Here is a 5,192-nt window from a genome sequence, read left to right as displayed (position 1 = left end):
CAACCCTAGGTGTCAAATGACCAAAATACCCTACTTCGGGTTATATTCTCGATTTTTCAGTAACACCGATTTTTGTCTGTTTCTCGATTTTTCGTTTTTCTTTGTACTAATTTATTAATTTTTCTTTAATAATTCTAGTGTCAATTATATTTCAATAGACCTTTACTTACGTCCTGGAATTAAATTCTGAGGGTTCCCCGTGGTCCTGGGGTTAGCAACGGCCTTCCCAGTGCGGTCACCCATCGCTGCGGTGTCGGCTCGTTTAACTTAGCTTCATTTTCTCTCTTTCATTTGTCTTTGATTTTTCTTCCATTTTCTTCTTATTTATTTCATCATTATATGTCTGTTCATTATCACCGAAGTGTAGTTCCAGACATTCTGACTTTCCGGGGCAGACATTAGCCGTTGGAACAGTAGAATGTACAGACTACAAAATGAGGATGTTACAAGAATGCACTACTGAACATAGGGGTGTTACACACCCAATCAGTAATAAGGTTTACCTTAAATGAACCTATAATCATATGTTACCATGCACTAGAATCTCTTTGTTATAAAATTCCAACTCAAGCTGGAGTCATGGTTTATGTCAAACCCCATTTGCTATGAATATTATGTTCTCTTTTAATTCCAGTTCTTGATTAAAAGATTTTCTCATCAGAAACTCTTTTCTGATTAAATCTATCTGTCTTGGCCAGGAACTTGAAACATAAAGAACAATTAAATGAACATAGGATTTTATCCCTATTTACTTAGAGGAGCAGATTCCATCTTGATCAACACCTATCTCTATATATAACTAGTAGGAACCAACACATGCCCATATACCCATACACAGTATAAGTATGAAAGCAGTGTCAAACTCAAACCACCTATATATAAGATAACTGTGCTATCTCATGTCTATAGATTATATGCACTGATATGATTTATGATAATACATTGACAAGAGTAAACTCCATGTGCTTGTCATAAGTGTCACTGGTTCGGCCTACTTATCATGTATAAGTGCCTATCATGTTTGTTATATAGCATGAGACTCACCGTTCCATCTTATTTATATCTCATATAAATAACTTGGGAACAAACACGAATACAGTCTTTCTGGATAAGTTATGTCCTTATTATGAAGTATCCTCGATTGTGAACCTATTTATAATACTTTGTACTAGAAATATTGTCACTCATATTCTTAACAACTTAATAATAGAATTTCTAACAAAATATCAATGGACCTTTTCTATTACACATAAATATATTATGTAAACGGAACAGTGGAAATGCCTTTTATTAATAAAAATATGTGCAAGATACATACTAAATGATATGTTCTAGGGCATACTACTAACAAGTAATTGCTCATCAGGAAATGAACCATCAATTGGCAAATCTTCGAAGTCCTCTGTGTACTCTAATTTTAGTCTGGAAAGATGGTCAGCTACTACATTTTCGGATCCCTTTTTGTCCTTGATTTCAAGGTCAAATTCTTGCAGGAGTAGAATCCATCGAATCAGTCTTGGTTTTGCTTCCTTTTTGTTCATAAGGTACCGGATTGCAGCATGATCTGTGAATACAATGACTTTTGACCCGATGAGGTAAGATTTGAATTTGTCCATTGCAAATACCACTGCTAGGAATTTCTTCTCTATGGTAGCATAATTGATTTGTGCATCATCAAGTGTCTTGCTAGCATAATAAATAGCATGGAGCTTTTTATCTTTTCTTTGCCCGAGCACTGCTCCAACTGCAAAGTCACTCGCATCGCACAACACCTCAAATGGTAGCTCCCAATTCGGTGGCTGCATTATTGGTGCTGATATCAGGGCCTCTTTGATTCTGTTAAAGGAGACAAGGCAATTTTCATCAAAATCAAAGGGAACATCTTGACTTAACAAGTTAGTAAGTGGCTTAGCTATTTTGGAAAAGTCTTTGATGAATCTTCTGTAGAATCCTGCATGTTCCAAAAAGCTTCGCACTCCCTTGACTGATGTTGGGGGTTGCATATTTTCAATAATCTCAATTTTGGCCTTATCAACTTCAATTCCTCTTTCTGATATCAAATGTCCCAGAACTATGCCTTCCCTTATCATGAAATGGTATTTTTCGCAATTTAGGATTAGGTTTGATTCTTCACATCTTTGCAACACCTTAGATAAATTAGCTAGGCAATCATCAAAAGTAGTTCTATAGAGAGAAAAATCATCCATAAAAACTTTCATGATATCTTCAATATAATCAAAAAAATATAGCCATCATGCATCTTTGAAAGGTAGCAGGGGCATTACAAAGACCAAAAATGTTCCATAGGGATAAGTGAACGTTGTTTTTTCTTGGCCTTCTGGTTGAATAGGACTTTGAAAAAATCCCGGGTACCCATCTAGAAAATAGAAATAAGAGTGTTTTGCTAACCTTTCTAACATTTGGTCGATGAAAGGAAGAGGGAAATGATCTTTTCTGGTGGCACTGTTTAATTTCCTATAATCAATGCACATTCGCCAACCAGTGACTACTCTAGTAGGGATTAGTTCGTTGCTTGCATTTTGGATAACAGTTGTCCCACCTTTCTTAGGAACTACATGTACTGGACCAACCCATTTACTATCAGAAATTGGGTATATGATACCTGCATCTAATAGTTTTAAAATTTCTTTCTTGACTACTTCTTTCATGTTTGGGTTTAGTCTTCTTTGATGTTCGATTATGGGTTTACTGTTTTCTTCCATGGGTATACTATACATGCAAATCGAAGGGTTGATCCCCTTCAGGTCTTCTATTTTATATCCTAATGCTTTGCTATGGATCCTAAGTTCTCTTAATGATTTTTCCTCTTCTAACTTAGACAGGCTAGTATTGATTATAACAGGATAATTAGACTTTGAGTCCAGGAATGCGTACCTTAGTAAAGATGGGAGAGGTTTAAGCTCTACCTATTTGGAGTTTTCTTAGAGCTTACCTTTGGTTTGTTCCTCCTTTAACTTTTCTATCTCGGAAGCCTTAGCTAAGGGCAGGGGTGGAGAAGCTGCCAACTGTTGTGCACATGCTGCTATTTCTGTATTTTCATCATCCACTGTGTGGCTGTTCGTGATACATGCTTCAAGAGGATCTTTAGGATGTGTCATATGAAATTCCTCTTTAACTTATTCGTCAATTATGTCAACCTTGAAGCATTCATCAGGTTCAAATTTGTGTTTCATTGTGTTGAATAAGTTGAACTCCACTTCTTCTTCTCCTACCTTGAGGGTTAATCATCCATTTTTTACGTCTATGATGGCTCCGGCGGTTGCCAAGAATGGTCTTCCCAAGATGATAGGAATTTGGACATCTTCTTCCATCTCAAGGACAACAAAGTCCACTGGAATGAAGAATTTGCCCACTTTGATAGGGATGTTCTCAAGTATCCCTATAGGATATTTAATGGATCGATCAGCCAATTGCAATGAGATTGTTGTGGGTTTCAGTTCCCCGATCTCCAGCTTTTTGCATATTGATAGAGGCATTAGACTGATGCTTGCCCCAAGATCGCAAAGGGCCTTGTCTATTTTCTTGTTACCAATGATACAGGGTATGGAGAAGCTTCCTGAATCCTTCAACTTTGGAGGCAGTTTGTTTTGCAGAATGGCACTGCATTCCTCTGTTAGAACTACTGTTCCATAGTCTTCTAGCTTCCTTTTCTTTGACAGAATTTCCTTAAGAAATTTGGCATAAGATGGCATCTGAGAAAGTGCTTCAGTGAAGGGGATGTTAATGCAAAGTTTCTGTAAAACTTCTAAAAACTTTCCAAACTGCTTGTCCAGTTTGGCTTTTTAAAATCTTTGAGGAAAAGGTAGGGGAGGCTGGTATGGTTCTAGTAATTTCTTTGTCTTCCTTGCTTCCTCTTCCTGATTTTTCTTAGCTTTTTCCTCCTTTTTCTCTGCTTGGTCTTTAGATTTTTCTATGGTTTCCTCTATTGATTCTACCTCTGGTTATACTAGAGTTCTCCCACTCCTCAGTGCAACTGCCTTACAATGCTCCCTTGGGTTCATTTCTAGTTGACTGGGCAGTTTGCCAGCAGCCTTACTTGAAGAACTTGCTTGCTGAGCGATTTGATTCTCTAGCATCTTGTTATGGGTAGCAAGTTGGTCCATTCTAGAAGTCAGCTATTTAATCAATTCAGTTTGTTGTTGTTGAGCTGCTAGGAATCCTTCCATCATGGTTTCCATGGTTATTTTTGGTTTAGGTTGTTGAGGTTAGAGAGGTAGTGATGGCTGTGCAAAGTTCTGACCTCTGTTCTGAAATCCAGGGAGTGCTGGAGGTTTGTACCCTTGTTGCTTGTTTATTGGCTGGTTCTGCTGATTGGACAACGAGAAATTTGGGTGGTTTCTCCATCCAGGGTTGTAAGTATTTGAATATGGATTGTTTGGCTGCCTCTAGTTGAAGTTTTCTCCAATATTCACATAGTTCATCTGTTCTGTAGGTTCATTGAAATTGCTGTATTCTGAATTCATGTATCCTCCTTCATAGCTGCCCTCATGTTGATTATTTGTACCAATTGCGTTGGCTTGCATTCTTTCAAGTTTCTTTGTGAGCTGATCAAACTGGGCATTTATCATGCTTAGGGCATCTACTTCCACGACCTCTGCAGTTCTTCTTGTATTTCCTCTTTTATTTGACCACTCATAATTATGGTATGTAACCCTTGTGGCACTGTTTTCTCCATTAGATCACCCTCTGTAGCTGAATCAACTGTGCTCTTTGTAGAGCCTAGTAGTCCATTATAGAAATTTTGCACCAATAGCCAATCTTCTATGCCATGGTGTGGACATTCCCTCTGCAGGTCTTTATATCTTTCCCAAGCGTCATAGAGTGACTCTCCTTCCTTTTGTCTGAAGATGTTGAGCTCAAGCCTCAGCTTTGCGGTCTTTGCAGGTGGGAAATACCTTGCTAGAAAAGCTTGAGAGAGGTTTTCCCAGGTAGTGAATGTTCCAGCCGATTGAGAAAGTAACCACTTCCTTACTTTGTCCCGAAGGGAGAATGGGAATGCTCTGAGTCTTATTGCTTGATCAGACACTCCATTCATCTTGAATGTATCACATAGGGCAAGAAAGCAGTGGAGGTGATAGTGTGGGTCTTCTGTTGGTGAACCTGCAAATTGGGTTTGTTGAATCATTTGGAGCCATGCTGGTTTTAATTCAAAGTTATTGGCTTCCACTGTG

At 38.2% G+C, this 5,192-nt stretch overlaps 1 non-coding gene across 1 annotated transcript; it reads left to right on the top strand.

Annotated features, from left to right (window-relative positions):
• Nucleotides 1–4,784: 4,784 nt before the first annotated feature.
• On the top strand, nucleotides 4,785–4,891 carry LOC131174316 (small nucleolar RNA R71). Its single transcript, XR_009144564.1, has one exon. It is a non-coding gene; the product is annotated as a small nucleolar RNA R71 (small nucleolar RNA).
• The last annotated feature ends 301 nt before the right edge of the window (nucleotides 4,892–5,192 follow it).

This window comes from Hevea brasiliensis, chromosome 15, assembly GCF_030052815.1.
Source record: "Hevea brasiliensis isolate MT/VB/25A 57/8 chromosome 15, ASM3005281v1, whole genome shotgun sequence".
Taxonomy (NCBI): domain Eukaryota; kingdom Viridiplantae; phylum Streptophyta; class Magnoliopsida; order Malpighiales; family Euphorbiaceae; genus Hevea; species Hevea brasiliensis.
Note: the sequence above shows the minus strand (reverse complement) of the source record. Positions and strands in the feature narration are given on the sequence as shown.